General features: G+C 38.7%; 1 protein-coding gene across 7 annotated transcripts in view; it reads left to right on the top strand.

Annotated features, from left to right (window-relative positions):
• Positions 1-26349, top strand: part of LOC102237105 (RNA binding fox-1 homolog 3) — a 538118-nt gene that overhangs the window by 122210 nt on the left and 389559 nt on the right. The window lies entirely within an intron of this gene.

The raw sequence follows: 26349 nt of genomic DNA, 5'->3' as shown, positions 1-26349 counted from the left end.
TCTAAATGCTATATTGACTTAAGTTACAAACCAATGGACAACAAAGAAGTCATCATTTTTATTCTTTTGCCATTTGGTGCAATGAGCCACTGTTTCCACGTCCCTCTGCAGAGCGCCAGAACGGTTTCTGTGTTCAGACGACTAAAAGACATCGGCGCAGGCTCATTGGAATGATAATCTAGTATGTCTGCACTTATGGAGAATATCTTGAAGCATGTCAGAGTTGCATCAAAGCCGCTGTTGTAATTTTCTTTTCAAGGACAACTTGAAAGAGAAGTCGGCAAGAAAGTAGCATTAGTTCCTTGTTTTCTCCTACGAGGCAGCTGCTTCAAAAGTAACCTCGCGCTTTCTGAAGGGAGAGTGGGATGATTCAGCAGGAACCTAACCGCCCATCTGACGGATTCGCATTTAAACATAAACAGAAATATGGCCGCTCCAGGGAGCTCTGCGGAGGAATGGAAATCAGCCCCAAATTTCACAGCCGCAAATCAAACGGGCCTTTTATTTAACTCTTCCTCTGCGTTTCCCCTTTCTTCGTGGCTCCCTGTAGCATCGTGCACGCATAACAGCACCTACTGATTGGCCTTATTTGAAGTACGTACCCTGACAAAAAGAAAGAAAAAAAATCGTAGAGGAGATTTTTCCCTGTGTCACAAAGGGATTGAATGTGGTTCTCCAGAAGAGGAGGGCCTGAGAGGATTATATGGCTCAGTGGGCGCTGTATTGTGTGGGGAGTGGATACTGCAGGTACCCACCGAATCCCGGCCAAGAGACCAGAGCGGTGTTGCTGGGGATAATGCTGCCTCCCAGCAATTAAACTCTGGAGGTTTTGGAGTACTTTAAGAGGGAGCTTGTTAAATTATCTCATCTCTCCTTCCTTTCTTTCTTCTCTGCCTCCCTTTTAACCACATTTCTGAAAATTTTTTACTGCTCCTCTATCAAAACCTGAAGTTCACTGCCTTTTACACCTCCTTTACATCAGAAGTCAGATGAAAGCAAATGAAAACTTAAACAGAGAACACATTTATAAATTTACTTTAGATGTAAAGGAATGCTAAAATGCCAAAAACCACCAGATGTGGGCAGCTTTGAATTAATTCCTGGAAGGTTTAAAGTAAAATAAGAAAATGAAAACTTCACTTGATGTCCTTATGTTGGAATCTAGACTATTTAAAGAAGAACTTTAATTAAATATGAAGGTTCCTTAATGCTGTTTGCTTCATTATTTTCTTGTATTTGTTGTCAAATTAGCCTTTCAATGAAGTCAGAAGTTTCTTGGATGTTTTTCTAAATCCTTGTGTGAAACATTTTATACATTTGTCTGGTAAAGTTGTTTTATATTAAAACAACAGCAGCATCCAGTTTGCTTCAGCTTATATTTGGATTTCTGGTGGCTCATTAAACCCAGGGATACAAATGCTTTAAAGTACCTATAAAAGCCAATAGAAGTTGTTTTAATTTTGAAATGTTCAGGTTTTTTGTTTTCTAACATTACTTGTTCTGCAAAAGAAATTAAAGAAGACATCTTATTGGACAGTGTTTATAAACTATAAATTAGGCTGAAAAATGTAGCTGTGAACATGTTTGCACACAATACAATAGACTGGACAAAGTGAAGTAAATCAGCAAGAAAGTTGTTCAATAAGCTTGTATTTAAATAGTATCTGTGAATCTTGGTGTTGATGCTCCTTTTTCTTAAAATTAGGCAAATAAAATATAAAGAAACTCAAACAAACTAGGTAGATAACCTTATTTTGTTAAATAAAAATAGCTTTCTGCATGCTTCCTGTGAATCTAATTAAAAAACAAACACAGACACTGTAATACTGTTCCTGGTCCAGTAGATGGCAACAACATCAGCATTAGTGGCATGAAATTGAAAAGAACATTAAGAACAAGTAGTTTAGGGCAAAAACAGCCCTGAAAACATGTGAAGTTTGTTTCCTTTAACATCATATAATCTGTCTTCAGCTGTGATGCTTTTCTGCTCTGATGTTTAATAGACAAAGAAAGTTGTGACAAAGCGGAAAATTACAGAAATCCCCTTAAATTCAAGCTCAGAAAGCTGTTGTGAACCTGTGTGAAATAGTTTGGAACTTAAATGTTCCACAATTTGGTGGGGGAAAAAACTTATTCCACAGGAATTAATACGTTTATAAAACCTATAAACATCCTTTTTTTACGTTTGTAAAAATATGTTAAGTATTATTGATTAGGTCACCTTAGACACTTAAGCTGCTCTAATTGTAGTGTATCTAACTAGTTATTGATTGTTTTGCATTGTTTTATGTGAAAATAGCTTTACTTCAGTCAAACAACTTTTTCATCAAACTTCCATGAACTTCAGTTCTTGTTGAAGTTTATGGTTCCCTGGTTACTCTGATTCCTTGGTGCAGACGCCAGATAAACTTCTTCTTCTTCTTCCCTTTTGCCTTTCACTTTAACCTCCATAAAACTCCCATCTTGGTTTCGGTTTTATGCGAAAGGCAGCGCTCGGTAACTTTGACCACCGTCCTCGTCCTCGGGCAAACAAACAGCCCATTTCAAAGGTGAAAGTCCGCGGCTTTCCTCGTGGAAAAAAAATGTGCTCATTTATTTCCGAATGTGACACTGTGCTTCCTAACACCCTTGGGACTCGTGTGTCCGTAGTTCCAGGTCGCTTCCTGACGCTGCTGCAGTGCTGCGTTAACCTCCTTTCTTTACCCCCCAACCCTCCAACATGCACACAAAGCAACTGCCCCAAAGCTTCGTCGTCCAGGACAAATTGGTCGCAAGCGGCTCATTTACTCGGAGCCGTCATGAATGGACTGTGCCGTGACTGTGTAAACAAGTGCAAAGACTCCCAAGGGCATTCCTGCATAAATAATGACTCCAAAAGATGTTTGCCATTTGTACCACTCACTGGTTGCAGACATGGGTCAGGTAGTCTCCTCTGCAGGGAGTCTTCAGTAAACAACAGCCGCGGCGTCCATTAGCGAGGCTGTGGGAAGTTTGCCTGGTCAATCCAGGGCTGCAGGATATTCTTCCTCTGCTAAAGGCCCAACTGCAAGACTTTCTGCTTTGGTTTGAGTCAAAGTTAGGTACCAAGATTATTATAACTATATCTAACCACATAACAAAAACTGAAATTGAGAAAACATTTTCGTTAAACAGTAATTAATGGGGGAAAGCTCTAACTGGAAGCATATCATGGGTTTATGAAACTAACTAAAACAAATTACAGTACTCCATAATCCTGCTGGCAGCGTTTGTTAGTCCACAAAATGGCAACAGCAAATGTTAGGAGAAAACTCAAGAGTTGGTTTGTTTTTCAACAATAATTGAATAATTTTTTTTCTATAGAGTATTCATCACCTAGCTAATGTATACATCATCACAATACTTTGACCTTTTTGAATTCTGCACCTAAAAGTGAACAAATGAATGAAAAAATTAAAACTACTACTTTAACTAAAAAAACTAAAAAATATCTAGCTAAAAAAAACTAGCAGACACATTCTAAAAACTAACAGAAAAACAAAAAATCCCAGTAAAACTCAAAACTCTTCTAACCCTGGAAGTTATGTGGAGCACCGCAGTCTGAGCGTATTTATTTTTCCCCGTTAGAAATGTGAGAAACAGTGTTTTGTCATTCTGGCAGGACAGAGACTTTAGTGGCAGACGAGGAGTCAAAACACGGCACGTCTCGTGTTATTTGTGCTGAGCTCTGGTCTGTCTCCAGTCTTTAACACACAAAGCAGAAGCTGAGTCCATGTGTCAACCACCGATTTCAAGTCATCTCTGGAGGCGAACTGAAGTTTTTATTTTCCAAGTGTATTGTAAACGGCATTAGACGTCGGTTTCTGACATTCTCCCTCGGCCAAACCAAGCACACTAAAGGATCCGGCTCTCAGTTTGATTAAATTGCTCCCAACATTCCCAGTCTGAATGCCCTGAGCTGACGGACGGTTTCGGATAGATTTAGTTTTCCTCTTTTCATTCATGAAGCTTTTCAGGTTCAACCTTGAAGGAGGCTGGAGATTCCTTCTGAAAGGCTAAGAATGAAAGCAGGAGGTTGTTTTTCTTCGTGTAAGTCATGCACTGTGCAGAGGAGGAAGCTGCGGATGATGTTTCTACAGAAATGGGTCACTTTTCTTTTTCTTTTTTTTCCCACTTGGCAAATAAACATGTTAAGTGAAGATAGCTTTGGTCTCTTTTTACCTGCACAGAGAGTGCTCATTAAACAGAATGATTAAATGGATTAAATCCTCTGATCCCCATTAACAGTGGGGTAAGGAGGAAAAACATGCCGTTACCTAAATCAAAAGGGTTTATCCTCTGTCTGAGGGGCATTTACTGCTTGTCAAACTCGGCTTGCTGAGCTTAGCAAAGATTGTCAGAATTGCCTGAACTTTCATCAAGCTAAGCTTTGCTGTGAAATGAATGCAACCGTAAGGGTGTTAACATGCCAACATTTAATATGTACATTTATTATTTAATCTTTTCTGAACAAGAACCATTTTTTGCATCCCAGCACACCTTATCCCCGTTTAGCTCGGATCTGTTTGTGCTTTCAGCAGCTGTGGACAGAAGATAGGTGAGCAAAATTTAAATCTCAGAACTCCTGCAAAAACGTAAACATATGCAGGAATATTAATATATTTCTTTACTGATTTTATTGACCATGAATGCTTCACTTTTTGTCGATTTTCTCCCAGTTTAATCAGAAAATCAGACAATTCTGTCTGGGATTTATATGAATGAAGACTACAGAGGTTAGCTTCACTGGCAGTGCTAAGATGGGTTTTACTTTGTTTATTAACGCATTTTAACTTATAATTTAAGATTTTTAGAGGAGATCTCAAGTATTTTCAGGTTTTTGCTATTTGTGGGCAGCCTTGGTCCCCAGTTAGTACTGTATTCAGTAAAAGTATCTCCTCCACCATAACTGTACCCTCTCTGTACACTACTTCCTGTTTCAGTATTGGATTACTGTGTAGGAAGGCAGTTAAGTTTGTTTGTTTAGCAAATTTTAACAACAAAGACATAACACAGTAAACAACTAAACCAATTATGAAACAAGCAATAAACATTGTATTTTGTCATCATTAAGCAAATATATTGATCGATCTTGCAGTTATTATAAATCAAAGTCAACTCTAAACTGGTGGGATTTTAGCCTTTGTTTAAAGGAAAACAGTATTTCAGCATCTTTCTGGAAGTTTGTTCCAGATTAGTGGAGTATAGACTGATTGAGCACTGAGTGATATTTTCAACCTCTCATTGGTTTTTATAAAGAGTGCTGAAAACAGGAGTTGCACACAAAGGATTTATAGATCCCAGCTGCTTAATTTATAAACATCAGTTTTAAACGGCGTTTATAAGCTGAACAGAAACAAACCAGAGGTTATTATCTTTAGACCTAAAGAGGAACGATCTAGAGTCAACAGAGCTTCAGCTATTACAGCTGGAAACTAAAGATCAGGATGAAACCTGGGAGTAGTGATGGACTCAGACATGAACCTTCAGAGTCACATAAAGACAGTTACAAAGTTGGCCTTCTATCACCTGAAGGACATTTCCAGGATTAAAGGACTAATGTCCCAGCAAGATCTAGAGAAACTCATCTATGTGTTTATCTTCAGGCATGTTGACTAACGCATCAGTGTCTTTACAGGTCGGCCTAAAAACTAGACTCCAAAATGCTGCTGTTAGTTTATAAATCACTGAACAGTTTAGCTGCTTAGAGTTGCCTTTGAATCATAATAACTAGAACATTGATCAACATATTTGACGTTTAATGGTGATTTGAAGCACTTGAGAAAAGCAGTGTCTGTTACTGGTTTTCACAATAGCTGACTATAGGATGTGTTTGTTTTCATGATATTTAACAGTTTGAACTGCCTGGTTTCTGAAATATGCTTTACAAATAAACTTGATTTTATGAATTCAGCTGAAAACGGCAGTTTGGGAAGCTGTAGTTTATTGACATGCATTCAATAAAACCAAAATAAAAATGACCCAGGGTGACAAGATCCTGCTATTCTAAAGCTAATGTGGCATTTCATTATTTTGAAGCTTGTGTTTAAATTAAACAGACTAACAGTGAAACTAACTTTGGGATTATAGATATGGATTTTAAAGCTGTTCAGGCTGATCCTGCTTTCTACACCCTTTAGGGCAGCAACTGCTTTGCTAGAGGGGAAAAGGTGCTGAATTTTCCACTCCATATAAATCATGGAGAAATGTTCTGGATGCTCTTTCTTGGCCTCTGGGTCAAATTTAACATGGGAAGACAGTGATTTACCCACGTGTTCATTATGGTGCAATGCATATTTGCTTAAGCCTGATATTTAACAGAACTCAGACGATGGTAAAGTTCATGTTACGTTGCGTTTCCAAGCAGAAATATGTGACACGTCGTTACGGGAAAAGATGGGGCCAAATTAAAAAGTCATTGTCGTTTAATTACTTTGTCAAACTTGGACGATGGAAAAAGTTCACTTGTCAGGAGATAAATCATTCTTATTTTCATGTTTGATGATATGGACATGATTTAATTATGATTTATATCACATTTGCTAATCAGTTTCTTGTTAAATGTTTAACTATGGTCAACATGTCATGACAGATTGAACATGTTGGCTTCGTTTGACAAGACATCAGCCATGAAGTGATTAAAATATCATATTTTTCAGAGATGTGTTGTGAAACATATTGTCTTTCTGAGCTCCAGATAACTAGACACATTTGAATTCTGGTGTGTTTTTATAAATAAATGCCTGAAATGTTATCAGGCGACTGGGATTTGATTTTAATTTAGCATCTAGTTCTGCTCACAGGATGATGATGTGCCTGCAGCCAAAGTTGGCTCAGGTATGATTGATTAAAAGTAGAAACTGTATAAGAATTAAAAACCTGGCCTCCCATGGAACCAGTGAGGATCTTCTGTGGTTGAACAAAAAAAACACAGAAACTGGGCCGGTTCTGAGCCCGTTGTAAATGTTCTTGCTCTGATTTTCTGGCTGTAATGACTGCTTGATGTCTTATCTGAGCTGGCCTAATGTCCAAATTGTGAAATATGCTCCCATTTAAAGTTAAATAGACAATAAAGCAGCGCATGCCTTTAAGTGGATATTGGTTGTGATTGACGAGGCGTTTGCTAAGGAGAATGTACAGTTTCTGTGGCTCTCAGTCTGACCCATGATTGCCTGTTACTGTAAGACCTCTGTCATTTAACTTGAAGCTGCAGAACATTGGATTAGTCCAGAAAAAAAAACACAAAACAAAAAAAAACTCAAACACACGCAGTTATTCTAATAAGCCCATGTGGAAAAAACTGGCGAGAACACACATTGCTAATTTAGTTTTTTAAGTTGTGTTAGTTTTCTTTATGAAGATTGGCTGCCTCCTCCCTGATGTCCCTGGTGTCTGAAGACATGCAAAGTTTCCAACTAAAAACAACCAATCAGAGCCAGGAGGCGGGTCTTAGCGCTGTCAATTAACCTTATTTACTCAATGTACAAATAGTGGAGAAACAACATATCGTTACAGACAATTGTTTATTGATGGCCAGACTAACTAGCTTAAACTTTGATGACAGACTCTGCTAGGTGCAGCGTAGCAGAGAGCCTGATTGACAGCTCTAAGACCCGCCCCCTGGCTCTGATTGGTTGTTTCTAGTTGGCACTGGGAGAAGGCAGACAAACACAATTTTATTCACCGATTCTCTCTCAAACTATTTGGTCACGATATAGTGTCAGCAAGTATGTAAAATAAATACTTTATATGCATGAACGCTTTTTGCAACCCTGTAAAGCAGGTTGAAAAATTGTAGTGTCTGATAACACATTAGGATCTGGGATCTGTTTACACATTTTTAAAACAAAATGCTGAGGGGGCGAAGCGTTCAAGGTAAAGAATGTCTTATAGAGCAGATAGTTGAAGCTGCAAACAAAGAGAAGTCTCAGGTGGATAAAAGTGGGAATTCTGTTGCCTTTTGAAAAACGCCTCTGTGAGAAACACCCATACGGTACCAGTTTTGGCATTCCCCATCACATAGCTCTAACTTTAGAAACGGTCTTCTCTACAGGCAGGTCGTCTTTGTATCTGCAGCATGTTGCTTCAGCTAACTATAGTCACTGGTGGGCGTTTTTTACCGTGCATCTTTGACCCTGTCAACATATTGCTTTTGTTTAGAAATGTGCTCCAACTTCAACCTCCAGATTTTAATAAGTTATCAAGACTAAAGCATATTTTAAAAATGCACAAATAGAACCATCACACTTCTTTTACTGAATTTAAAATGCAGTTTTGAGTGTAGAAGCAATTAAATTTCATTTAAACTTCTGATCCTCTTGCAGTGTGTTTTCGTTTTTCAATCTGAAGATATGAAGTGTTTTTCTTTGAGGCACCAGGCAGAAAATTATCATTAAACTGGTGTAGTCCCTGACTGCTGTTCAAGGATCCTACAGGTTTGGTCTGCCAGAAAATTATTTCAGAAGATTTTCACTGTTAAATTACAGCCATCCTGAGAGAGAAACATGCAACAGGCCTACGTTTTGTTTTCTTTCTATGATTTTTTTCTTAAACTAAATTTTTTGGATGCCACTGACTTTAGAAACTAAAACCAGTGGGGGAAAACAGATTTACACATAAAGGTGTTTTTATCTTAAACTCAAAACATATGTAGATGTTTTGTACAGTTTTGGCTTCATTACTGCTCTGATTGTTGTTTTCTTTTCAGCAAATGGCCATTTTTAATACTCTGAATTACTAAATTTGTTTCTGATTGTTTCGTTAATGGATTCTTAACGATTAGCCCGGTTTATTGTTTCAGCCCTAATTGAATGCTGGATCTGTCGAGATGATTCGGTAACCAGTCAGAGCAGAGGAAGTTAACTGCAGTCACCTGGCCGGTGCCGAACATGCAGAGAGGCACAAACATTTTGATCCAGTGGATATCGAGCCTTTTGACTCCAGCCAACAGCTTTTAGACGATTCTCCATGCAGTCGGCGAATCCCAGCACTCAGCCAACTGTTGGAGCAAAACCCTGAACTCTTGTTTGTAACTTCCCTTTGTGCAGAAATCTGCCCTCAGATGATCTGCTGCTTCATGATCTTCCCTGACTTTTTCTGCACATCATAGCTTGGCTTGGATTTCACAGCCGGCTATATCTGTTAGACAGCCACCCAGGCTGCGAGCAGCACCCCCAATTGTGTTGCATAATTGTGTGGCATATAGGTTTCTGCTCCAAGCGTGGGTTTGAGGGAGAATAAAAAGCAGGAGGATGTGTCGGTGGAAGAGAGGGGGGAAAAAAAATAAAGAGCAAAACAAAGCAACGCCCACTCCTCATTAGCGCAGACGTCGCGTGTGTCCGCTATCCTGCAAGATAACGATTGAAGGAAGGGGAAATGAATGAAATAAAAACAGATGCCTGCATTTTCTGCACCACAACATGGGATGGAGACATAAAACAAATATCTACACTTAGGCTGTGCCATCTGTTCATCTTGGAGAAGAGTATGCCTTTGCGACACTTTTTCCCACCTCCCTTAGAGACCATCAAGCTCTCTCAGAAGCTTGACAAAGTGACACGCCTGCACGCCAACCCTGCGGCTGCGTGTTTTCTTCCTCCTGCCTCTCTTTTCTTCTCCTGGATTTCACTTTTTCCCCACATAGTTTGCATATCTAAATCCAGTTTTTGATAGCATATGTGAAATACAATGTGACATAATACAATTTGAGCTCCATGTGAGAAATGGGATTATCTTGGTGGTGATTGTCAGCTCTGTGTTACAGTAATCATTTCCTTCCGTGAGCGAAGACGTGACTCACTCACAACTTGACCCGCTGTCATCATCTATTCACTCTGACACTATTTATGCATTTTTGGCGTCATATTTTGTTTTCCTTCAGGTGAAGTAGAAATGAATTTGGAAATGGAATAAATAAAGACGGGAATGATGAAAAAATTAGTAATCCCCCTGCAAATTGGAACAAGAAGTATTTCCCACTGGCAGTACACCCCCCTCCTTTTTCTGATGCTCCTTTTTTATCCCTCATTTTTATGAAATTCATGCTTTGGATTAAGTGGTTGATCATCACAGGGGAGGCATGCTGTGGGCTGACTAACATCACGGTGGTCTAAGTGATATTGGATATTTTGTCCATGTCTCCAGACGAAGGTCACCTCACATAAATCTGACAATTATTTACCAAAAGAGACTTATTTTGACCATTTTAGCCTCTTCTTGTGTGATGTTTCTAGTTGTTGATATGAAATTCCAGCTTAGTAAAAACAATTTTTGCTGTTTTAAAAAGAGGATTTATTATATAAAATCAACATTTTTGAGCCTTATAGTTGTAATTCCCTCATGGAAACGTCTAAGAACGGCTGTAAACGGCATAATGGAGGAGCATTGTTGTGTTAACATGCTCAAAGCGGAGCATAGGAAAGATAAAGAACTTCTTAAAGAGACAGACACCCAATTTCAAGGTGTCAAACTTATTTTCTAACAACTGAAGTTAACATAATTACTTGATTGTGCTTTTAAATGGCAATAAGTGCCTGAAAATCTAAAACACCGGCCCTTTAAATGTTGATATTAAAGTTAGACATCACCAGTGACAGAAAGTCTTCATACCACCTGTTCGTCTTGTTTCATTAAAACCACAAACATCAATCTGTTTTTAACAATATTTTTAAATATTTAGGATGTATAAGTCAGAAAAAAAACATATCACTGCTAAATCAGGATGAATATTGCAGGAAATTAAAAATGAAATCATTAAACATTATCTGACATGCAATAAAGTTTGTTGAAAAGAACTTGTTAAATTGGAAGACTTTGTTTGCCTTTCTTTTCTATAACATTTTTCAATTATACAAACTTCTAAGCTGACCTCAGAAAGGCTTAAAAAAGTTAAACATTTTGTGGTACTGAAAAAGTGGAGCTCTGATATAAAAATGATCAAACACATAGAGAAACATTTCAAGGATTTATTTGATGTGGTTTTGATGATTACGGCTCACAGAGAATGAAAAACCAAAATTCCGTGTCTCAGAAAATTTGAATTTTAACTAAGATCAATTAAAAAGATATTCTGGAAATTGTATTCTGTTGTTATACATTCATTACTTAATATGGACAAATATTTAGTATGAATTACTGCATTAATGCAGCATGGCCTGGGGGTCAGGTCAGGCCACTTGGTGTTGATTAAAACAACTTTTAGCAGATATAAAGTCGTTGTAGCCGATGTGCAAGATCTGTCTGAGCGTAGTGACTTTATCGTTTAAACTCCAGCCATTATTCCCTCTTTATACCTCATCCCACCACACTTTTTCCTTCCACTCAACTTTTTCAGAATATTCCAATTTCCCAACACACTAAGTATTGTTTTTATTCTGTCCTAATCATCAAAACCCACCAACAAATATGGCGTGATACTGGAAAAAGGACAGAGACAGATGTGTTTTGATTCAGGAATGGAATAAATAAATAGTGAAATGAAGGTGTGTTTAATTTGTGGCATAGCTTCTTGTTTTCAGGGACGTTTTAAATGTACTTTTTCATATTCAGTCAGGTTCTAATTTGCTGTCTGATTTGCTTGTTTGTGTTATTTATTCGGGCTTTAATTGAGAAAGTTTAACAAGAATCTCCAAAGTAAATTCCTATAAGTCCGCAGTGTGAGTGAAGTGTAGTTAAACAGTGCTGACGTGTGCGCCAACGACGTGGAAAGGGGATATTTTGAATCCCACTTCCTCCTCCATGCCAGGGATATAGTGGAGCACATGTCTCTCTGCGTTTTTGGCCATCGATATCTGGGCGACACACCCCGCTCGCCCGCCTCTGCCAGGAAGTGACACATGGCCGGGGATGCATCATTTTCCGAACGCTTGGCCGAAGCCACGTCCTCTCTCCAGCCTGCTTCCACAGCAGCCAGTAAAGAGGACATCCATCAGACAAAGTGTAATTTGCCATGCAGTCACGCTTCTTTGCTAATACAATTTGTTAACCAGTTGTTACATGTGAGCGTGTTTGTGCTCCTGAATGCCTGGTGATTGGTTTCATTACTGCTTTTTTAAATATTACATTTCTATCAGGAACTGTCAAAATATGCAGATTTTATGCGAGTTTGTTGGCCATTAACTTTGCTTTATTCAGTGTTTGTTTAAAGAAAACAGAAGTTTTTAATCATTTGGAGGATGGATGAAAGCGCGAGCAGCACTGAGCTGAGTGACATGGCGGTAATTTGGCGGAATAACTGCTTTTCTTTGGCTGAAAGTGACATTGAGGTGACCCAGAAAAATCCATGTCATTAAAAGCTTTGTTCCCACCTCAACGACATGCTGCGTTTCATCTGCCGCCGGACGCTCGCGTGTCATCTCTTTCTGCCTTCTGCCGTAATAAACCTCAACAACCGACTGGTTCTTCCTGTAATTGGGAGAATTTCCCGTTTCTTTTGTTTCTCCTTTGCATCATGCTCCTCCAGCTCTGCACCGAGCGGCTTTCCTAGATAGCCTCACACAAAGCAGTTTAATTCTTGTTACACAACACTAGATGTCACTCCAATGTTCCGAGATTAGTTTGATGTGACTGCATTTGCCCACAAACGAGGTGGACATCCCCGTCCGCCTTTTAGTGTGTTTTTCCACACATGGACTCGCACGCTTTCACATCGCATTACATCACATCTCCCCGCGGTTGCCCACGGATCAAAAGCTTGTGGCGTCCCAGTCAGAGATGCTGTCTCAGATAAGCAGATTTAAAGTGTGTGTTATTTGAGCAGAAAACTGAAGAGGGGTGACTGCCATGGTGTGATCCCAGGTCTCAGGGGGAGGCTCCTGCATGTCAGAATATGCTGTTGCAGGATCTTCCTGATGAAGTCATTAAGAAGTCATTAAGAAACCATTAAGAATCATTAAGTCGGCGAGGTGGCACTCGAACGCGTGCACAGTGAAGCACCAGGCATCAGGAAAACTTGTTAATCACGCAGTTTATTTGTTTCCCCAGTGTGAGACTGTAAATACTATGACAGTGTGTTGAAGTGTGCATCCTAATGAAAGTCTGTATTAGCTCCTCTGCCAGTGTGAGCGGCCGTCTCCAGAGGGGCCACTCTCATCATCACACGATGGCTGCCTCCTTGCCAGCTAACTCTCTAAAGCAATAAACAAGAGCACACCATTCTGATTCTGTTCACTCATTTTCCCCTTAATCGCCCAGGTGGCTGATTTATAAAATGGCAGCGATATCGAGGAGCGCGACGCTTTGTTTTCCGTCCTTCCTGCTTCCATTTTTCATCACCGAGTTGGAAGCTAATGTATGCGCCTGGGTTGCTCTGTTGACAAGTGCCTGCGTTTGCCATGCATATAGGCATGGCCCCGGTGTTTTTCTAGCTGATTGTCTGCAACCACTGGAACCCTGGTGTGGCGACAGGAAGGAGGAGGGTGCTGCTGCTTGAAAATCCACTGAAGTGCTCTTATCTTACTCATTAGGCCGCGGCGAGATGTCGCCTTCCCCCATAATTATCTCCATACAGTAAATCTCTCATTAGGAGGTCGCTCCAAAGCAAACCTGAAGAGACTCGCGGCTATCTGTCAGAGGAGGGAGGAAGGGATGATGGCTGAGGTGTTGCTGAATGCTGCTGTCAGAATTAGGCCTCCATAGGTAAGAAATGCTGTCAGAGAAACTCCTCACATGAGGATGTAATGGCACATTGTCATGCAAAACTATTCATGCCTCTCATTTTGTCACAAAACCACAAACTACCACCTGTTTCATTAGGATTTCATGTGATAAACCAACAAAAAGTGTTGCAAAACTTAAGCCCAAATCTGCGCAAAACTTTGTCAACATTCTACTAATGTCGCAATTGAGGTGTTTTCAATAAGTGAAAAATGCAATTAAAATCACACGTGAATAATTTCTTTTTACGCAATACATCTCTAAAAATCATGCAGCGCAATCTTTCTGTCGTTTTCTTCATGGTTTACACCATTAGTAACATCCGGTGGTTGGTTGTGTGAGAAACGGCAAAAAAATTTTCCATTGCAGTTTTTCTGAAATAAACCTATTTCTCTATGGCCAATAAACCATTTAATCATAGCACCAAGACATGTTATCAACAGACAATAGTTCTTTTTAAGTTTGCATGTTTCCATTAAGCAAATTTATGTTCACAATGTCAAGTTGCGAAATTATATGGTCATAATATGGAGACACAACTAGTGGCATTTATTTTCTAAAGTATTTCTCTGCACTCTTTTTAATCACCTTTTGTCTGTTAAGGTATTTCTCCAGCAGCTCTGTACACCTATTGCTCAGTTTATTACTAAAATTCAGTCGGATTAGATTTGTGACTTAGTCAAATGTAAAAATCATTATTAAGAAAAAACATGTCTATTTGATTAATTGGCCTCTCTAAATTGATAGGTACCTTTGACGTTGCAAAAATAAGTAAAAGTAGACATTGGCTGAATTCTCTACAGGGTGTCTCTAGAAATTCTTGAAAATGTGAAAGAAATTAAAATGTTGTGGCAGGACTATTTTATATGGTATACTTTGTATTTATGTTTTTTCCAAACACCCAACATCCTGAGGTGAGTGAATTTGAACTGTCATAACATGTTTTTTGAATATTTGTCATGTCCAAATACTCTGTTGCACCCTGGCTTATCTGGTGATCCAGTTGCGTATTTTGCAGTGTTATTTACCCGAAGTTCCATATTTCTTTATGCACTGCAAAATCCAGAGAAACGCACATTTTAACCAGTTAAATTAAGATTTATACTGAAACAGTAAACAAAATCTAAAAATGTATTGCAGGTTTTGAGCAACCTATATATTAGTAGTTTGATTTTAAAACATTTTGATTTAAAAAAATAACTTCAGTATCATTTGTGGATTTTTAATTGGTCATGCAAACCAGTGAAGCAATATAAACTAATTCAAAGTTTAGTCTTTTGTTTAACTAAAGAGCCAAAAATGACCAGAAATTAAATATCAAGAAGTTTTTTCTTTAATTTATATGTACGTTTCTAAGTTTTGGTCCTGCCGGATGACATGAATACTCCGTTTGTTCTGCCATGATTCTGGCTCTGTTCAGCTCTGAAGCTCATAAATCCTGTTACTCCCCCCCACCCAAAACCTCCACCAGCCTCCATCTGCAATGACCAAACATCCAAAATAAACAATAAAAATGCAGGTGTGTTACACAGAGGCTCTCATGTGGTGGAGCCACAGTAAACCTGTGAACTTTCTCCTGCTGTTTAGCTGTTTGCAGCCATCAAAGAATATTGACTTGAATGCTCTCAGCGTAGCAGAAATGCTACATGACAGATGGCTTTCAGCAGGAACATAATTATATTTTCTATTTGCCTTTGTCCGTCCACGTATTTGGCTTGATTCCTCCTCACACTGCTCTTCAACCCAAAAACAAACCCTCCCACTGACTGCGTGACCCGGGTCAACCAACTTCTCTCAGGGATTAATCCTTGTTGTGTGTAAACACATCAACTGGCAATTAATATGGAGATTCCGCTCCAGATGTGCCTGTAAAAGTGGAGTTTGGACTTGGCACTCGGCTTTTCGCATCCATATGGGTTAGCCACCGAAGCAATTTTCCACCTGCTCCTGCAGCCATTATTTTTCGCAGAGGCAAACAAACACCCCAAATGAGAGTCGCGGCATTTGGTTGAGCGTTGCTGATGAAGGCGGGGTGGGGTGGGAAACTCGACGTTGCTGCGGTGTTCATACACACCTGGTTAGTGTGTGGAGAATCTGTTTCATCCATTGTGTTAATTCCAATCCTCCCACTCTCTTGGAACTTGATGATGTGAGGGTTTCATCAACAGCTGCAACTGTCGGAATGATCTAACATTACTGCAGCATCGGTGCTTTTCAGTGAACCGCTTTAACTCCACAAACTTTGCACGTTGGATTGCATTGATAGTGTGGAAGGGGGAAAGTGATGTAAAAAATGTGGAAATAGGGAAAGCCTGGTGCAAAGGTTCAGACCCGTCTGCTGCACTTGGCCTCACCTGCTGCCTCACAAACACAGGATTCCTTAAACAAATTGAACTGAATTGAGCCAAATGACTTTGTTTTTATTGATCGGGCTTATTTTCAGGCCATGTAATTTAACACTCCTATTACTGGGCCTATATATCATCTTTGTTTATAAAGAGAATGCGATCAATAAAAAATAATATTCCCCCTTTCCTTGAGAATGAATCAGTCTGGAACATGATTCTGCAGTATTATCGTTTAAAACCAATGTGGCAACCTGATCCGTGTTGGATGTACTGTCACTGCGTCAGAGGCGAACGGCTCATCTGACCGGCGGGATGAAGGCAGTAAAGTAAAACAAAACGCAGAAATAATTAATTAACATCTAATTTATTGGTTTTTGTCACTCAGACATGAGATTGTTTCTGTACTTCCTCGAGTTTTGATGCCCGGTTCTCCAGAAATAGAGACTAACATCAGTCTAAAACTGCATATAATTTACTCTTATTCTTTTTCAGGATACTTATAGAAATATTTGTATGTCAAAGAGCAGATTTCACATGTGAAATCTGGTGCATATAACCAGCAGGGTTCCTATATGTGCTCAAAATCCTTAAAAAGGTTCAATTAAGTGTTTTCAAGGTTTGGAAAGTGCTTGATCTCTGTGTAAAGTCCTAACTGCACAGTTTTGTAATAAAGTGTAACCTCGTGTTTGATAACAGTTGAAACCAGATATTTAAACATAATAAAAGGACACAAACATTTTTTTCGCTGTCTGAAGTTAAATCAGACCAAATTTCTCTTGTTTTAGGTTAGTTAGAATTACCCACATTTTTTCTATTTGCTAAAGTTCAGAAAACTTAGCGAGAATATTTCTGGAGAGATTTTTAATAAGAGGCTTTCAGACCAAGCAGCTGTACAGGATGGATGTAAGAGAGATTTCAAAACATAAAATGTTATATTTTAGGTTACTTTTACTTTTACCCAATAGCAAACTTGTGATAGTTTGCTATTGGAAACTATCACAAGACATTAATAGTAATAAATGTTATCTACCTGGAAATTGCTTGAGAATTGCTTGAATTTACTGTGAAAAGTATACAAACCCTGAGTCAGACAATACCTTAACGGCCAGCGATTAGCACTCTGATGCAGAAGAGGAAGTGCACTTGTGTACTTTATTCCTTTTATTAAGTGTTAAATTGACTGAACAGCAACAGCGCTTTTCTAGTCCTCTCAAACAATTATACCTCGTTGATAAAACAAGCCTCGTTCGCTCAGCCGCACTCAGAATTACTCTCACTGGTGTATGAATGTGTGTAAGCAAACCAGTGGGCAATTTGAGGTTAATAGCCCGAAGGACATGCAAAGATTTGGTGGTGGTGGGGAGGAATCAAACATTTTATTTTTCATTTTTGCTGATATTTTCTTCTTCTTTTTTTGGTCATTCAGACTACTAACTAAATATGACCACAATCACACTTCTGTGTGAGCAATTTACGACCCCAAAGCGACCCGCTCGCGCAGATGAAGAACGTTGATGTCACAGCGTAGATTTGAAGAGGATCGGCAAAAACAAATGAGGTGGATTAGCAGAGCTTTCCAACAACTGATGGTATCATAGAGAAAATGTTACCGTGAAATATTAGAATAGAATAGAATAGAATAGAATTCAACTTTATTGTCATTGCACTGTCACAAGTACAAGCAACGAGATGTAGTTTGCATCTATCCAGAAGTGCTCTACGAGATATAAATATTTATTTACGGATATACAAGACTATGTATGTATGGACTATAAGGGGTTAAAGCAAGAGATATAGATATTGTGTATAAATATAAATATGGGAGCTATATGCACAGACTATACAGATTATACAGAATATACAAGAATGTTAGGGAATGGATTATAGATAAATAATGGCAGATAAAATTTACAGGTTGTATGTGTGTGTGTGAAGAAAACAGTCCGTGCATATTTGGACATGGAGTTGTTAGTTACGATATTCATTGCCACATTCTTCAGTCAGATACTTCTTTAGATTCATTGTGAGACTGACAGCTACTGGAAATTTTTGCTGCTCACACTGTTACCAGCCTCAGCAACTGTATGAGGTACTGGGATAATATAAGTTACGACATTTAATTTTTGGGGGGATAAATAAAAAAACAAGTATTTTTTTTAATTAAATGCAATAAAAGTTGAGCAGTAAAACTAAGAACTAATAATTGAAGATGTTTAAGATAACATGTTACTTCATTGACTCCTTTGTGGTTTGGCTGTCAGCAATGTGTTTTTTCAAAATTGATTCAGATGCTGCATTTGTTCAGATGATTTCTGGTAGTTCTCTCTAAACATCTTGTTTGACGGGTTACCATGTTGGTGAGACTGTTAGCCCAACTCAGCCACAGCTAATGCCCAGGAAAACAACCCAAATCCCAGACAAGTTGAGGAAAAGCGATCGCAGATGTTGAACAATGAAGAACAGACGGGAGAAAGTTTAAACCGGGGGGAAGTTTAAATAGAAGATTTTGGAGATCTGAGGAGAACAAGCTATCATGTTTCACTGAGACATTACAACTGTCACTGATGTGGGATGTTTGAATTAATCTGTGATGAACATTAAAGCAAGAATGACCTTCCTGAAGGTCTGAAGGCTGTCCACAAACTGACATGTGGTTGGTATAAAAAAAACATTTGACAGAATCTCAGAGGATCATATGAGTCACCTGTACCTTTATTTCCAATTATTTAAAATTCCCTTCCTTTTTTTTCATTTAAACCCAAAAATACTCCCTCAACCTCTTACTCTGCAAAAATGCTAAATTTTACTAAGTATTTTTGTTCTAGTGTCTAGTGCAAATATTTTAGCCTGTCGTATGTTAATAATTACTTAATATTGATGGAAAAGTGCTAGTTATGTGAAATAATCTGCCAATTGTTTTTCTCAAAAAATGTCTTGTTTCACTAATAGTTTATTATCAATATTAAGTCGGGCTTATTTGCATGGCACATTTCAGTGACAAGGCAGTTCAAAGTGCTTTACATTACATTATAAAACATCATACAGTCATCAATTGTGAATCACATTATAAACATTACTTTGTCAAATCCCATCATCAAACAAACATCAAATATGTTGATCAGTGTTGCAGTAACAGCTAATAAAATGCAACTCTTAACAGGTGGGTTTTCATCACTGATTTGAAGAAACTCAGTGTTTCAGCTGGTTTGCAATTTTCTTGAAAAGTTTGGTGCTGAAAAGTTGCTTGCAAGTTGATTCTTATTCCAAGACTTTATATATATTCTAAGATATTCTAACAAGATTCTAGACCAAAGATACCAAAGATTTAATGTTTTTGCTGTAGTAGACAGGTTTTTTAATTCAAGGTAGTATCAGGAAATATTGTTTTTCATTCCTACTGCTGCTGATTGTTTCAGAAAACGTCCTGAACTCAGCTCCTCTGATGTGCCGCAGCGTTCCTTGGATGGCCATTATCAGGACATATATAAAGGTTACAGTATTGACTTGAAATCAGCAGATGGTGCCAAATCTAATGCATCTCCTTCAGTCAATGAAAACATAAACACTGCATCCGCTAAGGGGGAACTTAATAAGCAATATCTTTCACTTGACAGGAGGTGCTGGGAGTTGCAGGAAATGTGACCTTAATTTTCTACCTCTGCAAAGAGTGCAATTAATTGCTCTTTATTGCGGTCTGTTTTAGTGAAAAATGCCCACTATAGCACTTTACAGGCCTTAGGGAAGCTTTGGCTTAAATCAGACATCAACAGTGAGAAATTGAACCAAGATACCAGGCTGATAGCTGTTCCCGGAGCAACGGCTCCAAACCGCCCACTCACCACCACATGGGGTCTGTCCTCTAGCTCGGCCCGGATGGACTAGCGGTCCCCTGGTGGTTGCATCCTTTCTCCTGAGGTCCGCCGTACACCGACGACTACAAGAGAGAGATGCACTAGCAGACGCTGGCCACAGTTGCTCCGCCTGGCACGGAGATTGTGTTGGCTCCGACCGGACCCGAATCTTCCAAGAGCTCTGTCTTTTCCGGCCGGCCTGGGCGCCCGCATGGGCCTGGCATGCCGAGTGTGAGCTTGGCATCCCGGACAAACAACAGCGGGCAGAGGGAGGCAACCTCACTCTTTCTCTCTCCTGATGATCAGCTCCAAGGACGATTTCCCTTCTCTAAAACTGGCTGCTGTTTTTACACAGCAACAGCAGCAGCAGTGTTTAGAGCATCCAAAGGAACAGAATAGAACAAAAAGGGACCGAGGGAACAGGTTTGATTTGCTTTATTCATATTGTGAAGAATTACATCCAGACTAATTAAAATGTATTTGTGTTTGGATGCAGATTAGTTACACAGCAAAAAATGGAGGCTTTCTGTGGTCAAAGCACTGATAGGCCAACAGTGTACAGAAACTACAGTACATATTCTGTTTAATTTCATTATTAGATCTCGCACTTTATATTGCCATATGATCTAATAGGAGGTATTTACGCATTGCCAGTTTGGATGTCACCTTTTAACCTCTACAGCTAGTGACGCACACCTGCAGGCGCCATTGCTATGTTTTCAGTTATGTCAAGAAAACAAGACGGTTCTGATGTGGGATGAGCAGGAATCTGTCACAAAAGTGGTCGTAGCAACCTTACACACTAATGACAATACAAAGTAATAAAAGAAGAAAAGTAGGGACTTAATTATAAAACTGATTTCTATAAAATGTTTTAAATTAAAGCCAGGAGTTTTTGACAGTCTTTGATGCGTACAATAGTTATCCTCCCTAGATATAAATCAATAAACAGTTTGGTTCCTTTCAGTTTCGTCAAGATGCAAGAGAGGACTAAACAAATGTATCCTTCATATTTCATGATTAATTTATTTTACATAACTGCTGCTTTAGGAGTTTGTTAAATACTTTTGTCCTATTCAGTGACTGTTTTGAATATCCCAACGTTCCATGTATCAACTTGGCAATTAGTTCTGTTTTTATCTTGTTTGAACAGCTGCAGTGCACCACTGCAAAAAGAAAATAATGCAGAAAAGAAACTCAAAATCATTCAGATTCTTCTGTTTTTCTTGTCCTCTGTGTCGGCTTTAATCTGCACGCACACCTGTTGCCACAGCAACCGACTGACAACAGCTCCTCTAGCCAACAGTGCAAAAATTACATTCAAGTGTATCAGGAACATCAATACCAAAAACATTCAAACATTTCCCACGAAGAACATAACATTCAGTTTGTTACAGTTTTATGTTTTCACACCAAACTGTGCTGCTCAGGTTTATGTTAAAGTTTTCAAATTTAAGCTAGCATAACTGACTTACTTTTTACTTCCTTGTCATGTTTTTCAAAGTTTGTACTGTAAAACGTTGTACTGAATTGTGAATTGTTCAGTACAATTTCATTGAACAATTGAGCCTTCACATCTAGTTGTTGTAATGTTGACAATTAATAGCAAAACACTACGTCCTATTTTTCAGATTCTTTGCATGATTGTGTAATTTTCCCAACTCAATGCATGCAATGGTTCATTTGTGACACACAACAGGTAAATGATTTCCAATCCAGTAGTATATAGGAGGTTTACGTTCTTAAAAATAAAGCATTCCCTGAAGGAATGATTTGTCACTTTCTGCTCAGGCATGGCCCTCTGCTGCTGTAGCTCATCTGCTTCAACGTTTGACGTGTTCTGCATACCTTTGTATGCAACCAGCAGTTATTTTAGCTGCTGTCCTCTTTCTGTCACCTCAAAGTGGTCTACCTGTTCCCCTCTGACATCAACAAGGTATTTTTGTCCAACAGGATGTTTTACCTTATTTGGACTCTTTCTTTGTAAACCGGAGTGGAGTTTGTGTGTGAAAATCCCAGCAGATCTGCAGTTGGTAAAATACTCAGACCATCCCATCTGGCACCAACAACCACACCACGTTCAAAGTCATTTAAATCCCATTTCTTCCTCATTCTGATGCTCGATTTGAACATCAGCCAGTTCTCTTCACTACTTCTAGATACTTAAATGCATTGATTGGCTGCCAGAATGCTGTGTTAATACGCATTTAAACTGGTGTACCTAATATGGTGGCCTTTGTGTGTTATTCAACAACTAAAACAGTAATAAGATAAGTATATAAAAAAGAGTCACTTTCTGTAGAATATTAGGATTTTCTGCAATGGATTAGTATTATAGCGATTTTCGATAATAGAATAATAGTAATGTTGCCACGGGGGAGAACATTTCTTATATATATTTGCATGATTAAAGGAATGCGTTTTTACTAGAATTTATCAGACAGAAAACTATATTTGGCAGATCTTAAGACCCCAGATCTATAATATATACATTAAAAAACAGCCAGATGTGCATTTTCTAAAGTTACCACTTCAATCTTTCATGACGTCTGGTATTTTTTATTGCAAATGTTTGTTTCAAATAATCTTAAGATTTTTTTTAAGCAAATACCTGACTTTATAATGTGAGAATATTTCATTATTATTGTAAATCCGTGCAGTCCACAGCCTTTTTTCTTGGCTGTGGACCGTAGGAAGAAGTCGGAGAACCTGCAGAAAACACAGGACAGCAGCTCTTCCAACTAAATCACCTATTGCAGCCTGTCTAAGTTTTCTTCTAGTAAATTTTCAAAATTTATATTTTCTTCTTTGTAAATTTATTCCTCAAATGCCACTTTATATTTTTCTTTCATCTACACCTGCTCTGAAACTGTCATATTTTCCTGAGTGTATGCTAAAAGTTCACATTTTAGGAATTTAAAAAAATGTATGTCTAAACTTTAAACTTTAATTGAGGAGTTTGAATAAAGCAGAAAAGTATTTGCTTTAATGCAAAATTTACTTCAGTTGGTTACAGAAGATCAGAGATTTTAGAAAATTATTTTTTATCTGTTGTATTTTTCCAAGTGATGTTTTTCTTAGAGTGAACTAAACCTTTGATAATAAATATAGGAAGTTCTAGTCAGTTTACGTTTTGTGTTTTTCCTTCCGGCTTCTTGTCTAAGACTGGAGATTGGAGGAAAGTTTTTGGGTTGTCCTCAGTGGCCCTGTCCAGCTGGGTGGGGATCACCCAGGAGTTCCCAGACAGGAAAGGACGCGTCGTCCCTCCAGCATGGGGATCTCCTCCCTGTGGGAGCTGAAGTTAGTCATCATAGTCACCCTGACCTGCTGCATACACTAATATAAGTTTTGCAACTTCATTTACAAACTTTTCTCTAAAGTTCCTGATGCCCAACAAAGCCAAGATGAGAATAATAATTCAGCTTTTTTGTTCCATCTTGTAGCCTGAAGGAAGTTAAACTCTTGACATCGATTTGAAATTTTTTCCTTCATTTTTCTGAATGTTTTCTTGTTGCATGAGGTCAGAAGTGACCAGAAATTCACAACTCCGTGAAATCTCTTTGGTTTGAGTTTTATCTCGCTCACTTTCTGCAACATTACCATATCAATCTCACACTGTGGCTAATGAGCTGGAAGCTACTTCCTTCACTTCTCGCAGCTGACCAACAGCAGAGTCGGATTCTAACGATGTCCTTCAGCGGTCACGTGACCCGAGGTGGCGTCTCATTTCCATCCAGAGCTCTGCGCTTGGCTAGCTTCCGACCGCCCCAGCTGATGAAAATAAAGGAAACTGTATTTTAAAGCGGCGCCCTTCCCACAACCCGCATTATTCATGCTGTTTATGATGTAAATATTTCAGTGAGGTGAGATGACCCTACAGCATGGCAAAGGCCATTAATAATCATAAAAAATATGAACCACCCTCTCCATGATTAATTGCATGCGTTTTGCATAATGCTTTGTTTGCGGAGAGCTTTAAGCAATTTACCATCAGCCAACCAAACTGTCAAAGTAACCAAGGCTACTTCAAAGTGATTTTTGTCCAGGTATCACCAGTTACTGCTGAAGTATCTCCATAAAGGCTGAAAGGTTCAGTGAACAAAATGTATCACAAAACAGCACAAATATTAAAACAGTTCATCATGTTCTGCTTGACTTTGTGTTTTGATTTGTTGCACATTTATTTTTCTTCCAACCATAAATTTGTATGTATTTTGTAAAGATGTTATGTGAGACATCAACACAATTAGTGCACAAAAGTGAAGTGAGAAGGGCAGCGTGGACGACACACCCACAACATTCATTTTCTTGGCTCAGATTCTCATTTAGATTTTGGTCTGGACTTTGACCGGACCATTTTGGTAGAGAGACACGCTGAAGTGAAAACAAGGGTGTTGCATTCCAGTTCATCAAGGTGTGCAGAAATCATTTGGGGTGTTTTCACACCTGATAGTCTGGTGGAATCGGCTTGACTGAGGACCAAAATAGCAATTTCACCTTCATGCCTGTGGGGGTGCTGCACCAAGAACCACTGAAGGAAACGAAAGCGCAACTTCCTTTTTCACAAAATTTAAACAAAAATGAGTATTGTCAGACTTTAGCAGTTGGAGGATTTCTTCTTTTTTTCACATGTTTATTTTGGCTGTATTGACCCAGAATGCCCTGCGCTATAGTTCACTTCCTGCTTTTGGATCCACACACACATTCGAACTGCACCAGAGGTCACTTCAACTGAACCTGAGCTGGGGTTTTTACGTCGACCAGACTTTGCATTTTTTGGTCCACATTAGAGTTTGATTGCTCATTCACATCTCCCCAAGCGAACTGGACCTTCCAGAGAAATGAACTACAGATCAATTAAAGCAGACTAAACGGTGCTGGTGTGAATGCACTCTTAATGATTTGTTAACTTGGGAAACATCTGGAACATGAAGGACATGCAGCCTCTGAGGGCTGACATGCCCCATCATGTTTCACCATTGACGTCACCATCAGTTTATAAGGTGTATCATTTGCACCTTAGTGAAAGTTTCAGGACCAGCCAAACATTGAATAAAAAAACAACAACTTATAGTCTGGAAAATACAGTAATTATTACCAATGGAAGTTCTACCTTTTCTGGGACTTTTATGTGTTGCCATCAAAACCTAAGAATATGAAATTGAAAAATACGTTTGTTTTTTTCTCTGATTTTCATCTCAGCCTATTAAAATTCATTTGATATAAACTGATTTGTATACTTTAACACTGATAATACTTAATATAGCAATATTTCAACAGCGTTTTTAGCTGTTATTGCTTTTACGGTTGCTTCCATGAAGTCGGTATTGACTTATTTTGAGGGTAAAAATTACCTGCCAAATGTTGGCCAAGTAAACCTGTTGACTTGGCAGCTCCTGCACTTCCTGCTGGCTCGGCTGCAGACAGTTTGTTAACTGCATCATTCGTATTAATTTATTCAGCATTTCATTTTGCATAGAACAGATGGATCATCTTAACCCCGACTGTCGTGTGAGAAAATTGTTTTACAATATTGAGGCACATTTCCTCTGTATGATGCATAATGGATTCATAAGACTAAGTCTCTCTGTTACATTGTTTATTTTGTAGGAAATCACAACCATGGGGATGTTTGAAAACTCTGCACACCATAATTGACTCAAAGGAAGATTTACCAGATAAATATCAGTTCAAATAAAACAGAAAGATGATCAGTCTTGGTAGTTTGGCATCAACATATTTGGCTGAACGGTAGCACCCATCCAGTCAGAACCGGGTTTCTTAGTGGTGGCGTCCAGTCTGTGGAGCAACCTGCTTTCACATATCGTACCTGCACGTACTCAATAACTCAAATACTATTGGGTCAACTATATTTTTTATTTACCTACTCTTTTTTTAGTCAACTTTAATTTAAACTTGAGGACTGTAGGTTTTGTCAGAAGATTTGAAGCACATTTTAGTTATTTTATATTACAGGTTTCGGTAAATGTAGAAGGAAACACTTGGAACCTTTTTTTCTTATTCCATTTCCAATAAGGAGAAGCACTTCTAGGTGCTGCACAGTTGGCAGTTTTAATGTTCTCCCTGTACATGCTTGTGTTCTCTTCAGATACTCCAGCTTCCGTCCTCCATCCGAACATAACTGTTAGTTAATCACTCTAAATTGTCCTTAGGTGTACATTACAACAGTTGTTTTACCTGTAATGGATTAGTTATTTGTACCCTGCTTCTCCACCAGTGACTGTTAGAGGCAGGCATATGTAGATGTTGCTATCTCATGTTGTTTGACATGTAGGTAATCTCGCCACTTCACTGACATTTAGAGTAAATTTTTATTTTTTTTTTGTCCCAAATTAAAATGTTAGGTAAACGTCAGAGGTGGTATTATGTATTTTCCAGGCACATAGTGCCGCCTTATATCACAGTCAAGTCGCTGTTACCTTTAGTTGTTACAGAAATGCTGTATATCAAACATGACT

This window comes from Xiphophorus maculatus, chromosome 16, assembly GCF_002775205.1.
Source record: "Xiphophorus maculatus strain JP 163 A chromosome 16, X_maculatus-5.0-male, whole genome shotgun sequence".
NCBI lineage: Eukaryota > Metazoa > Chordata > Actinopteri > Cyprinodontiformes > Poeciliidae > Xiphophorus > Xiphophorus maculatus.
The sequence above is the reverse complement of the archived record's forward strand: the minus strand, read 5'-3'. Positions and strand labels throughout refer to the sequence as shown.